This window comes from Anguilla anguilla, chromosome 4, assembly GCF_013347855.1.
Source record: "Anguilla anguilla isolate fAngAng1 chromosome 4, fAngAng1.pri, whole genome shotgun sequence".
Classification (NCBI taxonomy): domain Eukaryota; kingdom Metazoa; phylum Chordata; class Actinopteri; order Anguilliformes; family Anguillidae; genus Anguilla; species Anguilla anguilla.
This window is the reverse complement of record NC_049204.1, coordinates 50,954,199-50,974,123: the sequence shown is the minus strand read 5'-3', so window position 1 is coordinate 50,974,123 and position 19,925 is coordinate 50,954,199. Positions and strand designations below refer to the sequence as shown.

The 19,925-nt window shown below is 46.2% G+C and overlaps 1 protein-coding gene across 8 annotated transcripts in view; it reads left to right on the top strand.

The window, feature by feature from the left end:
* Positions 1 to 19,925, top strand: part of ncoa2 (nuclear receptor coactivator 2) — an 83,516-nt gene that overhangs the window by 24,773 nt on the left and 38,818 nt on the right. For 5 of the 8 annotated variants that reach the window (XM_035413607.1, XM_035413605.1, XM_035413613.1 and 2 more), the window contains exon 2: positions 5,286 to 5,370. The exons of 1 other annotated variant lie outside the window; for it this stretch is intronic. The gene's annotated coding sequence lies outside the window, so the exon portion shown is untranslated. Of the gene's footprint in view, positions 1 to 5,285; positions 5,371 to 10,847; positions 10,897 to 19,925 lie in introns of all 8 variants that reach the window. 2 more of the 8 variants (XM_035413609.1, XM_035413608.1) reach the window with 1 other exon arrangement.

Sequence of the window (19,925 nt, the reverse complement as noted above, 5' to 3'; positions counted from 1 at the left end):
TCATTTCCCCAAAACTCCAGGACTCAGTTCGCCAGTCTCATCGTCACGAAACTTCCAGCTGTTGAGCCAGATGCTCTCTTGCCTTAGAGCTGCTATATTTAGCGTTGTTTAGAAGCCCTGTACCGTTCAGGTTCCTGGATATTGCTTGCATTTCTGCACCCTGGGCTTTTTAAATGGCTGTCGAGAGGGCTTTATTATTGTCTGTACTGCTCTCTCTGAACTCTCCTGTTTTGTGAATGGAATTGTCAATAAATTGGCATGGGATGAAAAAATCCTCCAGTAGCAAGCGTTGGATCTCGTGCGAAATATGGGATTATACAAATGGGTTGCGGAAATGCTTTGAATATGACATTGCAAGCAAAGAAGATAAGCAAATTTAAGTGAAGAATTTTTTTTTGATGTGGTTCAGTCTTGAGCATAAAAAATATATTTTTTTTTTGTCATATAATTTCTGGTTGGGAATAATATAATGAGTACTTTGGTTTGCAAGGCACAAAAAATATCATGGCTACAACAAAACTGTTAAAATGTGCTTTGAGAGTAACATGAAGTTTGCCTGCTGCCAGAGGCGCGATTCGATTGGCAGGGTGCGAGGGGGAAACACTGTAAACTTTTGACCCTGTTACTGCGGCAGTGGCCCGTAGAACTTTGCAGAGCGCCTACAGATGGCAGGATTTCAAGGCCCCTCCCCCTCCCCCTGCCCCTCCCCCTGCGCCGTGGCGCTGATCGAGTTACACCATGAGGACCCAGGAGGGAAGTGCTGCTGCTCTTAAGGAGCGGAAACATTGAGGAGGATGCAGGCTGGCGTGTGTGTGTGTGTATGTGTGTGTGTGTGCGTGCATGTGTGTGCGTGCACATGTGTGTGTGTGCATGTGTGTGTGCGCGTGCTCCTGCGCACACACACTGTTTCTCTACATGCGTGAAAATGTACGTGTGTGTGTGTGTGTGTGTGTGTGTGTATCTGCGTGTGCATGCTCCTGTGCATGCACACTGTGTGTTTCTCTTCAGGCGTGAAATTGTACGTGTGTGTGTGTGTGTGGATGTGTGCAAGACACGTTTATATGTTTGTACTGTGATCTGTGTGCATAAATGTGCATTTGTGTAAATACCGTGCATAGTCTGTGTCTGTTTTGTTTAACATTTTTAATCCTCATGAAAAAATGCGATTGTCTTTTGGTGTCACTAGTAGCTACAGAGAACATATGTTGTCACCAAACAAAAACAAAAATGAAATTCAGTTTTTTTTAATCTGGTAGAGAATCAGAGGCACCCTCAGCTTACTCATAGAGACACACTCGTCACAAGGCCCTGTTACTCCCCGGAGGTGGTCTTGTGTGACTCATTTGGAGTTGCTGTCCACAGAAGTAGTTGAAATGCTGTAAAATTGACGTGTCACCGGCTTCCGCAGTGAAGTCAGGCGGTAACACGCTTCAGAGAGCCGGGGGGACGAAACTGCAGCCGAAACGCTGGCTTTCGCTGCAGAAAGGGGAAGTTTTCTTGACAGATCAGATGCGGAGCTAAAGAGTTCAATATCCCTGCAGCCTCCAATCTGGTGGGCAGGCTGACTGGGCAAAAGAACCCTTGTGACTCAGCAAAAAAGCTGCAAATGAACCTATCCTGAACAAGCAGAGGGGTAAGAAAGGCTCTGATTGGTGTGAGTGGTGGGAAGTGCAGTCGCATTTTCACCATAGACGGATTGTGACATCCTCGCCGTTTGTTTGCCATTGAGTAGTATGCAAATGCACAAGATCTGTTCTAAACCCGCATTATGCTTTAGTTAGAAATCTGTTAAAGATTGGAGGCAAAAGATTTGTTCAGTTTCTGTCCAATTTTGATGGTTAAAAATGGCTACTTTTGTAAGTTTCAGACTAGGGGGCAAATGTTATCCAATTAAAGGATTTGCATGTAAATTCTCTTATTCTTCAAGTTGACGTTCCGTGGCGATTTAGCTGGATTTTATGCATTTATCGTGGTATAGTCTGCTGTTCCTTCAGGTCTTGGAAGAGCACCATGTTTAATCCTGGGATCAGGCAGATGAGCAGGAGTTTTTTATCCCCTCTAATTAGGCTACTTGCTGAACGTAATTAAAAAGGCGTACCTCATGCTCTTATCTAATAAGTTTGAAAACTATCCCAGGAGGCAGTGGGGCCTGGAGGCCGGGAGCGCGTGATTGAACGCCTCACCGTACCAGGTTTGATTGACATTCCTCTTTTTTTTCTTTCTTCTTATCTTTCATCTGTTTTTTTTATTTTTATCATTTCAGTCTCAATTTGTGCTTATTAACGTCTTGAGGAAAGTTTAGTAAAAATGTTTTCAGCGTATGCATTCGCCCTCAGCCGGTCATGAGGGGCCGTGAGCCCGGCTTAGCGTGGGAGGATTTGCGCTGCTCTTGAATTGCGTTAAAGGGGCGGATTACTTGTGCAACACCGCCTGGCCTCGCGCTAGCCCCTCGAACACCGTTTGATGGCGCTCTGGCGGCGAAGGGCCGCCGTCCCGGCTGCCGACCCTCCAGACGTACGCCGGGAGGCCGAGCGTGAAGCCCCGTAGGCTTCTTCATCACCGCGGCCCGCCCCCCCAAAATCTCCCCTTTGCCTCTGTGGGCTTTTCCCTTCTGTGCGGCGGGAATTCAGAATCACACGATTACACCGGTGGTGACGCGCACGGAATGAAATGTATTTGGTCAGGCTGATTAAGGGGGAGGGTGAGGGGTGTTGACCCCTGGGACTTTCACACATGCGGAAGCCAGGGGGCGCTGTTCTGGCCGGAGCTGTGCTTCCCGTTTCAGGTGACATTGCCAGTTCCAGCCAATGCTGCTAAGCTCTTTTCAGTGGAACCTGCATTTTATTCACGTCTTGGAAGTTGTGGAGTTTGTTTTCAATTTGTTCTTCATTCTTTTGGAATGGTAGCCTAAATCTCCGAAGAAATGGTTTTTATGGACAGCGATGTCAGCATACTGAATAAATAGTGAAAGTTTAGGCCTTCCATATTGTTGGATGTAGTGTAGACATTACAGCTGTCTTGTTTGGACTTTCTTGTAGGCCTGAGGCTAGCAGTTTTTCCTTTTTCTGATAAAGTTTGTCTTTACATATTCTCCCACAGCCTTGAAGTCCACGTGGAGAATCAGACATGGCTGTTTTTAAATGGGGTATAAAGATGTCTAGATGCAGTCTCCTTACAAAAGAGAGTCTGTCCCTACAACACAAAGACCTTGTCATTTAAAATGTATGTCAGTTTGACCTACAGCATGTCAGGTCTCCAAGAATCAAGGACTACCAATGAATACAATATGTTAATACAGTTTTTCTCAAAACCACAGGGCAGTTCAAGTGCTACTAGAAATGCAAAATGAAATCTCTTTCTTGTTATAAAACAGGTGGTATTACATTTAGAGAAAGTTCATGGGGAAGTGGTCTGCATTTTAGTGCAGGTTTTACTTTAGTGTGAGTAGTTTTACTGACTCACACCTGTTAGTTTTAGTGAGTGTACTTTGACTTTTGACATGGGCTTCAAGGCTCTCCGCAACCACACAAACAGATTTTGACCCGTCCACATTTTACAGAAATACCACCAAAATGTATTTAGTAGAAGTGAAGTGTAGGGCTTTTTGAAGTGAATTTACTCTCATTAAAAAGGGATGGTTGGAGAATTTGCTGGTGACCTGTAACGTTTTTTTACCAACTTCAGCCTTCTTATCCTCACTACAGTTAGTGTGGATCTTTTAAGGCATTTTATCTACACACTTCAGTTTTTGAACTAAACAGAAAGTGAAAGTAAATTTTAAAAAATGTCATATTTGCAGTACTCTCCGTGGTTTAGCCTAGTCGTAATGGTGAATTTTTAATTAACGTTTACCATAGAATATGAAGATGTACTCAAGATAGGAGGATAGGCTGTGTCAAAAGCAGCCTTTTATGTGTCAAATAATAGGTCTGAAAATGGTGTACGGGGGGAGAAAAATGAGAACAGAACAGTGATTTAGTCTCAGGAAGACCACCAGTTAATTTGTTTTAGTTAATTTGCTGATACCATATAAAATCGTACACATGGTTTTTATCTGCTGCTCGTCGACCTCTTGAGTAATGGCTATTCACCACCATCATGTGATCAGAGCTACAAGCTCACCTTTTCCGCACCCTAAACTGGATTTACCTGTTATGCAGTACATTTGAAATGTGCATTTCTTCAGGCCTTGGCATTAAACCTGACAATATGAAATGTTTTTATCATAAACGAAGGACTCGTGGCTTTGGCGGTGTTCAGTATTTACATGTCAGTGCTGAAAGACTTGAACAGGGCGTTTTTAACGGCAGACGCAAGCGCTCGCGGAAACGACCGCGCTCTTTCCTCTGACGTCACTCCCACCGCTGCGGCAGCTGCTGCCGTGTCCCCCACGCCCTGGGGGGGGGGGGAGCTACAGAGGGGTGGGGGGAGGGGGGTGAGCTCCGCTCCAGCTGCGCGACGAGAGGCAGAGAGCGAGCGGGCCGGGCGAGCGAGCGGGCCGGGCGAGCAGGTGTCACCGCGAAGCAGCCGCCCGAGCGTCAGCTAGGTTTCGCTCCGATAGTCAATCCGGTGGTCTTGAGAGCGGAGGCTCCTCGGCCTGCGCGGAGCTGCTCAGCTGCTGCCCTCAGCTCCGACCTCTCTGGCCTCCTGGCAGACAGGTGCGCCGGGATTCAGGAAACACACCCGGTATCGGAGGCCAAGATGGCCGCCCTTCACAAACGGTCCTCTTTGCGGGAAACGCAGGCACATGCCGCTGACAGTCATTTCCGAAACCAAACAAAAAGAGAATTCTCACGCCCGCCACCTCCCACAATTTGTGTGGAACGCGTAGTAAATCGAGCGCGAGTACAAAGAATTTTTCTGAGTTGCGCTTTTTCATAAACAGAATTTCGCTTAGGGGGCTTTTCGTAGAAATGAAAGTACAAAGCGGCGTTTTGAGTCAGGTAATATTCAGCCTGCTCTCTGAAAGCCCTGGCGTGTGTTGTCGAAGCGCTGCTTGGGTGTAGGTGTTCTGTCACATCACGGCTACGTTTTCATTAGCGCGATAAGCAGCGCCGCCGAAGCGCGACTGCATTTTTATTTTCCTTTTTTTTTTTCCCGTGATCGGTGATCTGACTTTTATATAGCCTGTATACAGATGATGAAACCATTCAAAAGAAGGTAAATGATGAAAGTCAGATAACGAGGAGGGGGGGGGGGGGGGAAGAAACACAGGAACTGAAGCCGGCCGGGGTCTTGGGCCTTGAGAGCGCGCCGTAACGCTGAGGGTCTCCTCTCTCCGACAGAGCGCAGCGGACGATGCCCGAAGAGAGAGCCGCCTGTTCCCCCGCAGCCGACATGCCTTAGGGGTGCTTCTGGACTAACGCCAAGGTGAGCTGCTCCTCCGCGCTCGCTCCGCTCCCTTTCTCCACTCCGCTGTCCTCCGACAGCATCGCCGTGGCGATGTGTTGTGCAACAGTTTCCCAAACTCCCTCCGTCTCCCCCACCCCGGGCACAGGGTCTGGAGAGGGCCAGGTGGGTCGTGGGGGCCTGGCTCACAACACACTGTGCTTCTCAGTCCGGCCGGCGCTATTGTTTTTCCACACATTACTGACATGACCTTTACGTTCAGTTCCGGTAGTTTGATACTTATAAACACTGCGACCGAGTCTGTTTTACTTCTTTTTTTTTTTTTTTTTGTGATTGAGCCAATACGAGGAAAGTTCTTGTGTAATTTTGCTACATGATACAACTGGAAATACATTTTAATGTAAGCTTGCATAGTTGTAATAAGTAAAAGTGTTCTTATATGGGATTTGGTCATTCTAGAATTTTATGCCTGAAAACTATGGTATCTGATTGCTGTAATTTTAAGCTCTCATCTACCATAGATTTTCATTAATTTGTTCAAGATCTCAACATGGAATTACTGCCTATTTGTCTAATGTTAGATGTGTTTGCAAATATTCTTATTTAGCCTCATATATTGAAATTTTGCCATAGGAACTGATTGATCGCCTGGTCATTTAAATGGGAAAAAGCGGTCCTCTGCAGAGAACTGTGTGTTGAATGAAGGTCTTACTTGATGTGGTTTACGTGGGAGGTCTGACATCACAGCCTTGTGGCATCTCACTAGAAAAAGATGAAAGGGGAATCTTTTTTCTTTAGAACAGGTGCGGATATCCGTGAATCTTTATCACAATGATTTTTTTCCCATTTTTTTTGCTGGTGCGAAAATGAGCGTTGGTTAACTAATTGAAAAGTGGCATTTTTCTGATTTGAAACATGACATTTTTAAAAGGGGAACCAAGGAAGCCAAGATAACTGCCTTTTATCACCTGGTATCACGAAGAGTAGAAGTAAAGGGTAAACCCCTAGAGTGAGGTTTGTGAACAGAAACCTGTGTGTGCGTGTGTCTTTGTCTGTGTGTGCGCTACGCTACAACTGTTGCTACGAGGCAGCCCATTGTTGCCTCTGTGCCATGTGACAAAAGCGCAAGCCATTATCTTGGTTAAAAGGAAGCCACCTTTCTGAGCTAAGCGTCAGAAGCTAGAGGAATTTTCGAGTGCTCTGGTATGCTGGATTTTCCGGGGGGGGGGTGGTGGTTGGGTAGCCAGGGGAGGTGGGGGTGGGGGGGGTATTTTTGGGGGTGGGTAGGGGGGGGGGGGTTTGGGGGGGGTGGCGAGGTGTGCGGGTTGTTTGGTTCTATCTCATCAGCAGCTCAAAAAGGATTTACATTGGCAGTTTGTCAGCTGTCATTAGGAGCAGATGACAGAGGAGATAAGCCGCGGTTTGCGCACGTCCTCTCCTGGCGTGCGCTGCAGTTCACACCTCCTCCGTGCGCTCCCCACCTTTCTGACGCGGCGCGCTCCCTCCCTCCCAACCGCGGACTGGGCGGGGACCCCAGGAAGCGGTCGCAGGGGAGCGTGCTCACAAAACGCTCAACGGAAAACAGAATGCCTCTTTCTTTACACCGTGGAGGAGCTCCCCTTGGTTTTTGGGCGGCAGTGTAGTGTAATGGGTAAAGAGTTGGTCTTGTGACCTAAAGGTCAAGGTTCAAGTCCCCGCTAGGACACTGCCATTGTACCCTTGAGCGAGGTACTTAACCTGCATTGCTTCGGTGTATATCCAGCTGCATAAATGGATGCAATGCTATGTAAATAGCAAACAGTAAGTCGCTCTGGATAAGCGCGTCTGCTAAATGCCTGTAATGTAATGTAATGCTTTGGCTCCTTGTTGGCTTTGTGCAGGGTGCCTCGGAAGGTTCACCGGGCTCTGCGCTTGTGGAGCTGAAGGCCACGGAGTCGGCCGCGATGACGCACGCATTCCTGAAGAGCAGAGTGCAGTTCCCCCTTTCCGCCTGCTCCCTGGCCCTTGGCGCTGTGGAGCCGGCTGTCTTTAAAGGGCCCGTGACGGGGCAGGGGCAGGGGCGGGGGCGGGGCTTCCCTGCAGCCTGGGGCTTAGCGCCGAGGTTCCTCTCAGTGCCGGGTGGCAGCCTAGCCCCGCTTGTTGCTTCAGAGCGGGCCCAAAGCCTGGTTTTCTGGTTTAAAATATAACCGTGTCAGACTGAGGTCGCGGCCCCCACATCGAATAGCGGGCTTATAGTATGGGGTCGTGTGGTTGAAGCAGTTTGCTTTTCCTCCTTTGATTTTTGGGTATCTCGGGCCTTTTTATGGCGTTTGTTTGTGACTGTGAAATGGGAAACGCAGGTCCTGATAACGTAATGAATCTCGGTGCCGTACCTGTTGGACATGTTATGAATGTGCGTCTCTGCTGTGATGCAACTGAAGGATTTTCAGTGAAAGCGCTGCCGAGCTGTGATCTATAGGCTGGCAGAATGGGTGCAGTTCGTCACAGATTGAGTTCAGCCCACAAACATTTCGTTAAGGTCGGAAGCGTTCAGGCGCCCGAGTGCTACTGCGTTTCGTCAAGGGTGTTCAGGCGGCGATCGTTGCAGGTGGAATCGCGTCGACTGGGAACTGCGTATTCCGTGCTGCTTCTCCATTTGTTATGGCTATTGGTTGTTTAAGCCTTGTGCAGTTTGTCCCTCAGACCACACAGAAAAATGGCCCTGTAGCCTTCAGGAGCAAAACGAGGTTCACACAGATCCCCAGCACGAGTTCGGATAGCAGGTCTGTTTTGTGCATCAGAAACCCTGCTTCGTTTCCCTGGGACTCCCGTAGCGCGGGCTTCCCGGATGTAGCGTCTCTGCGTTTCGGTGGGTGAGACTGAAACGCACGGTGCATTATCTCTGGTTATATGAACTCAAACTGTAGCCTCTGTGACTCTGTGCTGCGGTTCACTGTGGGACCCATGGAAAATGCTTTGGTGTCTTGCTGAAATGCGCATTTGAATTTACATTAACCGATTGAAACATTAAAATTGTACAGATTAGCCAGCTCAAATAAATAAATAAATAAATAAAAATAATATATATATATATATTTTTTTAAATCTTTTGTTTGTTGTGCTATTATTACAGATGCTTGGAAATAGTGCTGAGAACAAGTTTCTTTTGTCATGTACACACACACACACACGCACACACTCCCTGCAGCTGAGTATGAGAACAGGAGAGCGGTATGGATGCGCACACTGTCTGTGTTTGATCCTGACTTTCTCACTGCTCGTTATGGAGTGCTTAGACCGACAGGGCTGGAACATTTCGCTCAGTTATTGAAACTGTTGTTTTTTCAGGTGGCTGCCGGTAATGAAATCACTTGGGGTTTTTTTTGTTTTTTTTTTACTGTTCATTTGCATTGAAAGCCTGATGGTAAAGTGAGTGGGCTCAAACTGCACTCTCGCTGCTTAGCAAACAGCGGAGGATCACAGGCGGCGCATTCCAGCACGTCCGCGTCACAAACATTTAGGGAATTAGACAAACGGGGGGAAAGCGGCGTCTGGTCTCCTTTCGGTAAGGAAGAGGACGCAGCGCCGGGGAAGTTTTACGGTGCTGCGCGCGTTAGTGAGTGAATTGACTTTTTGGAGACTTGAGAGTTCGGAGAGTTTGCCGGAAACCTGTCGTCCGAGGGCCGGTCCAGGAGCCCGAGACTTCCACAGTCGCCCTGCGTGCGGTTCCCCAGCACAAAAGGCTGCTCGGGGGTGCGGGCCCAAGGCCTTTGTGGTGGCCTCTTTTGTTCAGGACCGTGGCTGGCGGTGCATTTCACATGGGCCCGGCGCTTTGTGAAAGCCCGCTCTGGCCTTTAATGGCAGCGGAGAGCATATGGAAGGGGAGGCTGTGTAATATGGCTAAGGCTGGAAGGGCCCCCCCTGATTGAATTTAACCCGGAGAGCCGGGCCCTGATAATGGGCGTCTCCAGTGTGCTCACTTATCGCCTCGTGGCATCGAGGGTTTCCAGTCCCTAGCCGTAGTCAGGCTGGTTCTATACATCTCTCTGCCTGAAAAGACAAGAACAGGCTTTGGCATTGTGTAGGTTTTAGAGTGAGAGGTTCCCCTTTTATGACGCACCGTTCTTAAAAGACACAGCTAGTGTCTCTAGGCTGTTTGTGTAGTGTGTTTTTTTTTGTCCCAGTAGTAAGTCGTATGACTTAATAGTAAACCTGATGTGATACCAGGTTCTTTCAGCAGTCATGGTTATTCTTATGCCGTGTTCTTCAAAGGGGAAAATATAAACTTTTTATCTGAATGAATTGCTTTTTCACACAGTAAACCTTTCAGATTTATTTTGCTTTTATATCCACAGGAGTGCTATATACAGAGCGTGTATAGCCTCACAAAAACGTGCACTCTGTTTGAGAACCAGGTTTAAAAATATCTTGCTTCTAGGAAAAAAGTGAAAAAAATTTATGTTTGCTGTGTACTTCATCTCTCGTGTGACCAAACTGCAGCACAAGTTCCTCATTTCTGAAGCAAATATCTGGTTAAACAAAACAAAACAAAACGTGACTGCTTTTATTTAAGCAAGAAAAATGTTGATTGCATCATGCAATGTAAGACAGGTCCCACTGAGATTCTACGTCATTTGTATGCCATTTTTGGTTCTTTATTTTTCTGTGTCCCTCTTGGCAGATTGCTTCTTCCTGATTGTGAGCTTGGCTAGGTAGAAACTGATGAAAAGGCAGACTGGACTTGGCCCGATTCACACGTTTTATTTTATTAATGAGATTAACTTTTACTGTCAATCAAGTCAGACCCAACTATGTGTGAAGGAATATGTGCACAGCAATAATGACCATAAGTAAAAGTTAATTGACTGAGAAGTTGTATAAAATGCTTTTGTACTCAAACCGCAAACATGCAGCAGGTTTGTGTTGGAGGTGCTGGTATGGTGTTGGTAAACTTCTCTTCGGGACTCTGGGACCTCTTCCCATTTCTTTTCTGTAATGCATACAGTAAGTGGATCCCTATATCCTTATGACCGGGACGAATTAAAGCTGTTTTTCAAACCTTATGAATATATATCTAATAAAAACTAGTCCTGCACATAACTAATCTGTCGTAATGAGCCAGAAACGCTTTAGCGTTCTTCGTGAGTGCATTTTCAAAACGGATGTGATTTTGTTCATCGCGTAGTCGGAATACGTGTCCTGTGGCACCGTGGATGAGTTTTGGCGCTGGGGTGAATTTTATAGAAATAAATGCGTTTTTCAAGCCTCTCCGCTGGCCCCTCACGGCTTGTGCCGAGTAGCCCTGATCCGCCATTTGCAGCTTAATGTGTTTATTATACAGTTCTTCCCAGTGGCATCTCAAAGTGGCTGTCAGTTTAAAAGATTCATGAATGTGATCAGCTTTCGGTAAATGGACGTTGGCTTTCCGCTGCTGTCTGACGCTGGCACTTTAAAGCCATTACGTCCTGGTAATTGTAGAAAGAGCTCATGAACAGGAGCCCGTCTCTCTCTCTCCGCAGAGCTGCCTCGCCATCTGGGACAGTGGCTGGAGACCAGGCCTGCAGCTTGGTAGGGGAGAACACCTCCCTCTCTCTTTCTCTGTCTCTTTCCCTGTCTCTCTCTCTCTCTCTCTCTCTCTCGCTCTCTCTCTCTCTCTCTGTCTCTTGGTCACTCTCGTTCTCTCTCGCTCGGTCTCTCTTGCTCTCTCGTTCTCAGGCTTGCACTCTCTTTCTTGTGCTCTCTTGCTCTTTCTCATTCCTCTTTCACTCGTTCTGCCTCCCTCGTTTTTGCTCGACCATTCATGTTCCTAAAGCAGTAATGCAGATGCACGCAGATGATATAATGAGCAAAAGCCTCCGACCAGAAATGAAAAAAACCCCAAAAAATGAGAAGTAACTGGCCTCTCTTTCTACTGTAATCACACAGCTGTTTAGCTGTAGTTTACTGTAAATGCCAGGTTTTCTGTGCTTACCTGTTTCAGTAGCAAGGCTGTGGGCCCTGAGACTGTAAATTGTGTATGTGATATGTTTCTGATAGATATTTATTAATGTTGAAACCAGAATTGTCTGCTTTTTCTGTAGAGCAGGAAAGGGAAGTAGCTCACTGTGCCCTCTGCGCCTTCTGTAGGCAGCTTGTGTGAACGTGCATGTGAACATCCCTCCTTCCCTTCCATTTTTCTTCCTCTTCCCGTCTCTGTGTTTAATCCCATCCCCCACTGGGCTCTTTCTCTTTCTGTTTTTCCTGTTCTCTCGCAGCGGACGTGGACGGAGCAGTTTTTCGCTCCGTCAGTTATCGAAGTTTAGTACCAGGTGTTTTTTTTTTGGTAACATGGAGTGGCTGGAGGTTTTTTGACTGGCATTTTCTCTTGAGAACTTTTAGATATCAAATTTCCTTTTGCAGAACTTGTATTCATTGAACTTGATCCTCTGTTGTAATCGATAATATCAATTTGATAGTACAGTTTATGGGGACGGGGGAGTGGCTGCTGGAATCTTGCCGTGCCCACGCGCGTATTGTTGTGGTTTTCAGGATGTGTTTTGCTTGTAACTACTGGAAACATTTTTACTTGAAACATGAGGAGGACCAATCCTTGCTTTGAATGCCTCGAAAGTCATTATTGAAATTTGGCTACGTGGGTACGTGTGCCAGCTTGCATGCACTTGCCCAGACCCACAACAAGGGCTTATGACCAGCCCTTTTCCTTATTCAGGAGGCTTCCGCCGCTCTAGCCTGGACATAGTTCTGTGCCACACAGATCTTCTAAAAGCTGCCTGCTCTGGCTACTCGTTCAGGAACGGCCCCGGAGTCGATTGGCACGCTCGCTGGTTGGCACGGTCGCGCCCGAGCCGTGTGTCGGCACCCCATAAACACCGTGGCGCGTCACCAGCGGCTGCCGTTTCCAGCCCACAGGATTACAGCAGTGGCAACGAGCGCTAATGGCAACAAACCCGCTTCCCCAGGGTCCCTCTGCATGGGGCCAGGAGGGGGAAGGGTGGGGGTTGGGGGGGGGGGCAGGCGCGGCAGATAAGGATCGCGGGTAGTGACTTATCAGCCCCCCCTGTGGGATCCCTGCCCTCCTGGTTGCGGAGTTTGCATTCTGATGCACCCAGACTGAGCGGCTCCTTCCATTCCACAGGAAGCGTGCTCCTGTTTCACCCCCACAGTAAACAGGAGCGCGCGCATACACACGGCCTTCTCACACACACACACACACATACACACACACACACACACACACACACACACACACCGCGGCCCTCAGTGTCCATTGATTTCATCATCTTGGAAAATGTAACTTCTTAATTTTTTTAGGGCGTGAAGCGTTATTGTGTCCCTGAGCACGAGCACACCTGAATGTCTGTCTGTCCCATTCCCTTTAATGAACAGAATGTCGGTACAGTGACGTTTTTAAAGGCGCTTGGCGAAACGTTTTCTGTGGAGGGACCTCCCAGTCGGTTCCTCTGTTTTTCAGAGATCTCCTGATTTCAATTCGACAGAGCACCCTCTAATAAGAGACCATCACCCTCGGAGAAACGTGAGGCGGGCAGGCTCGAGCATGGAGGCTGCGCTGGGTAATTAGCTGCCAGATGATTAGCTCACGAAGGCGGGGCCGAACTGTCATCGCTGGAGGGCGAAGACTCACTTTGCGCGAGAGTGCGGTTTCGATGTCAAGGGGTTGACTGTTCTTAAAAATAATGCAACAGCTGAGATGTGGCTTCCCAGGCAGTGACTGAGGAGTGGACGTGGAGCAGACCTGATAATTGGCCTCACGTCTGTTCCAGCATAGCGTCTGGCGGTTTCATTACCCACTCACCCTCCAGGGCTGGTCAGCAGGGTACAATGCATCTGAGGGACAGACAGCAGAAACCACTGCTAGCACTGAACTAGCTCAACTGAGTTTTCTGCTATTTTTCACCTGTAAGTTAGATTGTTCGCTTCTCTTCTTTCATAGATTTCTTTTTTTTTTTGGTTTGAAAAAGTCCTTTTTAGCATATTTTACAATCTTGAAAACACCCTTCCTGCTGCTCTTGCGCAAATGTCACATGTTCTGTCGGGAATTACTGTGCCCCTTCAGTCAGTGTGCATACTTTGCGAGCATTTACTTTGCGATTTTTAAAGGACGCGAAATATATGAGATTCTACGCTACAGCTTGACTTTAATGTCACTTTAGATGGGGAATGTGCTCAGTTGCTCATGGAATGTATTGTTACATCGTGGTTCCATGTGGAAGTAGAAAGGCACATCCTCTGAGAGTTACGTTGTGGCTAATATTGCAGAGAAAAAGATAATTCTTCAACTGTCTGTAATTTGGCTCTAGATTGATGATAAGGTTTTTTGTGAGAAGGCTGGAACTATATCTTCCCTCTTGGGAACAATTTATTTGCTTTACAAAAATCCTGTATTATCAAGCTGACATTGAAATTTCATTTGAGGAAAATCGCGGAGAAAATTAAGATCACAAATCACCAAAGAGGTATAAGGGGAAGTGCTTTTCATCTCTGAGTTGAGCTGTTCCTTGTTTTTTTGTTCTGAAAGTAAATTGAGGGAAGACAGGATTAATGAACGACCAAACTGACAAAGACCAAGCAGCCTTGCCTAATTAATTTGGAGTGAATATCCAGCAGTTTAGATGCACAAATCAATTTGCAGACTAATTAATTTATGGCTCAGTTGACCTGTGAACCCTCCTCCTCTGTCCTCTGGATTTTCTTTTCCAAATTGTTCTACTTTGCAAGACATTGGACAGTACTAATTGTATTACCACTGAATTACAAGAATGGCCAGGCTTTCAAGGTAGCTTTTATGGGATACTTCATTGGTGTTAATTTATTAAAAGCATATGCCTACCGTTCACATTTAGGGCTAAGGGTTTAGCCATCTGTGCTTTTTCTAATTGAGTAATGTCATCATTTCAGGTCCTAAAATGGTCCCAGGGTTCCTGCAAGGCATTCACCACTGAAACGGTGGTGCATTTAGGCTTATGAAAGTGGTCCGGTCTTAAAATTCCTGCCGTCCATGTTACCTGAGGGATCCTGAAAACCTCTCGATGAGTGGTGTGAGAGGCCATTTGCTTGGCAACGGAAGGCGAATGCTCTTCGTACGATTCTGTGATTGAGCCACAACTCTTCATCTGCCCAAAGCTACCGGAATATTTTATTTACGGTGTCCTCTAAGTGTCTGACTGACATATTTTGAATTTATCGCTTTTCATTTTCACTGTGAAAAGCAACATGGCCTCCCTCTCTCTCCCTCTCTCTTTCATTCCTCCTCTCTTGCTGGCCAACATTTTCCCTGAGCATGCTGTCCATGCTCAGCTCCCTCAGGAGCAGTCTGGGCTTTGGGGGCCTGCGTGTGGAAAGAGGTGGCCCACACAGTGCCTGCCTGGACTGTTCTCCACTCATCATCAATAATTAATAGTCCATATCATCACATCCTCTGCCTCGCTGTCTGTTCATACTCTGCTTAGAAATGGAGGCTCTGCTGGTTGGTTTACACATGGAATCAAGAGTCTGAAATTGAGCAGAATGATCACTGATTGGGGGGCTTATGTTGAGGTGCAACCTGCTGTAAATGTAGATGTTTCTTCTTTTGTATTTTCAGTCTGCAATTGAAATTGTGTTTGTTTTTGGGAGTAATGAATTTATATTCTGGTTACTCTGTGCATAAAAGGCAGGTAGCTGTAATCTCTGAGAGGCATTAAATAACTGCCATGGAAAGGCTCAGTGTGTCTCACTGCGCTTATTGCAGTGGTGCTCGCTCACAGTCCCTCATCCTGTGTTGTTAGACTGAGGGAATTATCTCACGGTTTAAATGCAGTCATATAAATGTCTTTTCCACAAGGGATCAGCGACTGAAATTACATTTAGGTTGCATCAGTGAGCCATTCGTAATTAGGGATTTATACATTGATATTGACTGCAGGACGTACCTTGGCTATCATACACCGGGTTTCTGATGAGCGCCCGACATTGATGCGCATCCAGCGCCGTAAGAGAGAGAGTGGTAGTAACCTTGACCTGACCTGAAAGAAGAAGCAGCACTGAGGTTGTGGGATTCACAGGCTCCCAGGAGCTGGCCTAAATCCACAATTTCATCACACCAAAGGGCTGCTGAAATTGCACTGCCAGGTTTATTGAGCTGTGCAGAAATGGGTTTCCCCCCAGCAGAAGCCGTACTGCAGCTAGCGCTGCTTTCCCATGCCCAGCTTCCGTTAGCATGGCACGTACGCTCTGTTTTCTGCTATTACCCAAGACACTCTTTCCCCTTTTTTTTAGTACTGTTATTATTGGAATGTGAACTACTTTAGAAATAGCTTAGTTTTGTTATGTCTACTGTACTGCATGTAGACGCTTGTTTACATTGAGACAGTTGTATTGCTGTACGTCTGGGTTGGTGATAAATGCGGACCTTTGTCAGTGATCTGAAAATCCCAGTTTTGAAGGCAAATCTCGGATCCGTTAAACGGCCTTTTTGGGAAGGGGTAGCAGGCGCTGTTGGAAATTAAAGTGAGTTGTCGTAGCGGTGTGGCTCATTACTGGCACATTCCACTCTGGGAATTTTTAGCCTGCGGGTGAACAGTGCCCATGTGGGTGGGGAGGGGAGTGCTCTTGACTCATGGTAAACATCAGTACACTTAATATCTCACTACTCTGCTCTTTTTCACAAGTCTGTTAAAGGCATCATGCAGTCTGCCCATTCTGGCTTCAGAACTGGAATCCTGTTCCCATTGTGTGTTAACTGCACAGGCCATGCGTTCTTTTTGGCAAAGAGAGTAGCAAAGGCTGAGCCCAGTAACCCTGCAACACTGCAAAAATGGAGTACGGGATTTTTCGTAAAGCTGGTGTGGAACGGGCAATGTGGATGCTGTTTTCTTTTAAAATAGGTCAGGGCATTTCTCTTCACTCATTCACTCATCACTTGACTCAGGAAACACGGTGATACTGTCTGACACAGCGATCAACAGCTACCCCTTACAATGATAATGTCCGTTACAGCTGCTGCTAAGGACCCCGTGGGCCAGGGGGCATGCGTCATTGGCCCTTTGACTTGTTCCCGCCTTTTTCCACTGCTGTCATAACTATGCTGTTGTGACAGTTTTTTTTTTTTTGATTGACACTTCAAATTCATTAGCATTTACGTGCTCTGTTTAAAAAGTGTATTATACCCTGGAATAATGTATGTAATATTTTTAGGCTTTGGTGAGCTTTTATTGAACTAGCCAGCTGACTTGATAGTAATCATGTTTCTTCTCTGTGACGTCATCCTGCCTTCAAAGTGCATCCCAAATTCATTGCCTTTCGAGGTTCCTTTTCAGTTAGGACGCTGTCTTCAGAGGGAGCTCACTTCTAAGGATGCAGGCAGTGAGGCAGTCGCCTTCCGTTTCAGACCCAGCCATTGTGTGTGTAATCCATACTACTCAGAATACAAGGACATGGTTTTCAGATCTGTATTTTACTACTAGAGCACATTACAGTGGGTTCTCTAATAATAAGGGGAGAATATTCATTTATTGATTTACTTATATTTGGAGCAATCTGTGATGTTTAGATTTTTAGGTATTGGGAAAGTCGACTTATCCTTCCTGCATTATTTATATTTCTCATTTTTCCCTGCTTCACAAATTTTGAAACTGTACATGTCCCCTTTCCTTTATGATAAACAGTCTTCAGCCAATCCTGCTGAAGTGAGCGGAAGCAGACACCGTTTCTTTCTCATTGAACAGCTGCCTGCTGCTTCCTGTCTGTAATTGCCATCCAATTATCTGCTCGGCATCTTGGATTTTTACGTATCCTTTTCATTTGATCGTTTTCATTTCTGTGTTTCCGTTTATTTCTGTGATCATCCCGTGAACGTCTGCCGTTGTTTCTCGATAACAGATTTAAGCAAATGGCGTGTTGGTTTTTGACGCCTCCAGTCAGTTATAAATACACTACTCTAATGAAAGATGCAGAGTGTTGTTTCTGTGCTGTGGGAGCTAGCGCCTAGCAGTCAGACATTCATCTGTTTGTCATTGAGACGTGTATGACATCAAGGTGGTTTGGTGGCTCTTATTGCAGGCGCCATTTTCTCAAGGTGACGGGGCGGGCAGCGGCAGCCAATCGGATTCAACACCTCGTAATAACTGCCTTGCATTTGCTTCATGGTTCGCTTCTCCAAAGGACTAGTGTCACAGAAACCGTAATCCCAGTATACAGCACGGCTTTCCTAAGGTCATTATGACCTCCATCATGCTCCCAACCCACAGAATCGCTTGGTTCTCTTTTCTTGAAATCACGTAAAAAGCAGGCAAGAACTTTCCTCAACTGGAAAGTATACTGTACCCAATAACTGTACCCAAATGCTTCCTATAAATTGGTATCAGTCTTACACATTGCTGTGGAGGAATTTTAGACCACTCTTTCTTGCAGAACTACTTTAATTCAGACGAATTATGTTTTTGAGCATGACCTGCTCATTTCAAAGAGTCCCCATACCATCACATTACCACCATCGTGTATGTTGGTATGATGTTCTTATGCTGTATTTGCTTTTTGCCAGACCTAATGGGACCAGTGTCATCTAATCAACTTTTGACTTCTCTGTCCATAGAACATTAAAAGGCTTGGGGATCATCCAGGTGCTTTTTTGCAAATGGGCAATGATGTTTCTCTTGGTTAGCAGTAGTTTCCGCATTGCTGCTCTCCCATGAATCCCATTTTTTCTCAGTTTCTTTCTTATTGCGTAGTCGTGAACACTGACCATAGCTGAGGATTGGATGGTCTTCTGGGATCTTTTGTGACTTCCTGATTGAGTTGTCGCTGCACCCTTGGAGAAATTTTGGTAGGCTGGCCACTCCTGGGGAGATTCACTAATATTCCAAGTGTTCTCCATTTGGGGATAAAGGTTCTCACTGTGGTTTGATGCAGTCCAAGAGCCTTAGAAATGGCTTTGTAACGCTGTCTAGACTGATATGTTTCAACAGCTTTTTTTCTTTTAGAATATTATTTTGATTGTGGCATGGTGTGCTCATAGAAACTTTGGGTTGACTACTTCACTCTGGTTTAGATTCAATAGGGCTGGCTGTAGTCAAGCCTGCCAGCTGAATCTGTCAAATATATTAGGTTAATTGGCTGATTGAGTAACTAAGAGGGAAATTACTTCCTCACCTGGGTAATGTGGATGTTTGATAATGTTTTTCATGAAATGCATAATAATTTGAAAAATGTGTGTTTTCAGTTTTTTTTTTCTAATTACATTTTGTCTAAAGATCTGAAACCATTCAGTGTGACAAATATTCAAATATTCATGAAGAGGGCAAATGCTCTTTCACTGCACTGCATGTGTCTAGCCTGTACAACAGATAAGTGCATACATTTTTTACTGAAACAGATTCCATCCAGAGAGAATTAGTTAATGAAATGAATGCACCCATCCAATCTAGTGTGTTTCACTTCAGATTGAAGTGTGTCATTAGCTCAATATTTGAATCTACTTTACATAACCAACATTTCTGATTCAGGACGGCGTTTGGTATTTTTGATGAGGTACCATCTCCTCACTGCAGTGCATATTCAAGGAAACCATGGTTGCAGCATTTATCATCTTTACTTCCAGTGAAACCATGCTTTTGACATCAGTTCACTCTTTTGTCTGGCCCGATCCTTTTAGGAAGTAAATGTCAGTCATTTCCGATGCTACTGAACAGACCATATAGTGAAACACAAATTTAGAAGCCTCGGGTATAGAAAGCTTGTCTCAGGATTCGTTTTTTGCCATGTTTCATCTATCAGACCTAAAATGGAGGATTAGAACCAGCAGTCAATCTCCATCAGAGAGTAAATTAAATAGCCTGTGGAGCGCCGATCGTTAAATATGTTTGCTTTATTTATTTATTTGTTTCCCCCCGCAGCCTCGGCTGCCTTTGATTTGCGCCGCCTTGCCAGTCGGGGCTTAAATAGGCCACGGCAGTCCAGCGGGGATCCCGGCCGCCGCCTCGCTCAGACGCGGTGGCGAAAGGAGGCCGCTCCGCGTTGCGTAACGCGGGACGCCGCGGTCGCCCGTCCGGCGCAACGTGCCGAAGGGAAAAACGCGGTGAAGACACGGGCGCTTAATTATCGCGCCGACGACACGACGTCACCGAACCAGCTCACGGGTCAGGACAAGACGCGGGCGGCGGTGACACAGCACACGGCCGTGGCTCCCGCCCGCTCCGCGTAGCGCAACGCTGCTGGAACACAGCGGCATTGTGGGAACTCACGGATGATTGTCTCTAGAAATTACGCCTTTTTTTGCCTCCTGCAGTTTCTTTTGAACCGTAAATCTTTTTTTCTAGTGGTTATTAGAAGGGCTGGGCAGGGGTTGACATTGCAAAACACGAGGAACATTTCAGTGTTTAATATCATGGAGAAAGCAAAATGGATTGTGGGGGAATCTTTCATCTGCGTGCAGATTCCATTAGAGGCCTCTCGTGTCCTCTGTGTTGTTTTCCTTGGAATGTCAGCTTTGCGATGTGCTCCTGCGAAGATGGATTTCACATTATAGACAGGAATGTCATTCCCTTAACTGCACCGTCCTGTCCAAAATGCAGCAAGATGGATAAATAAAATAAATTTCATTT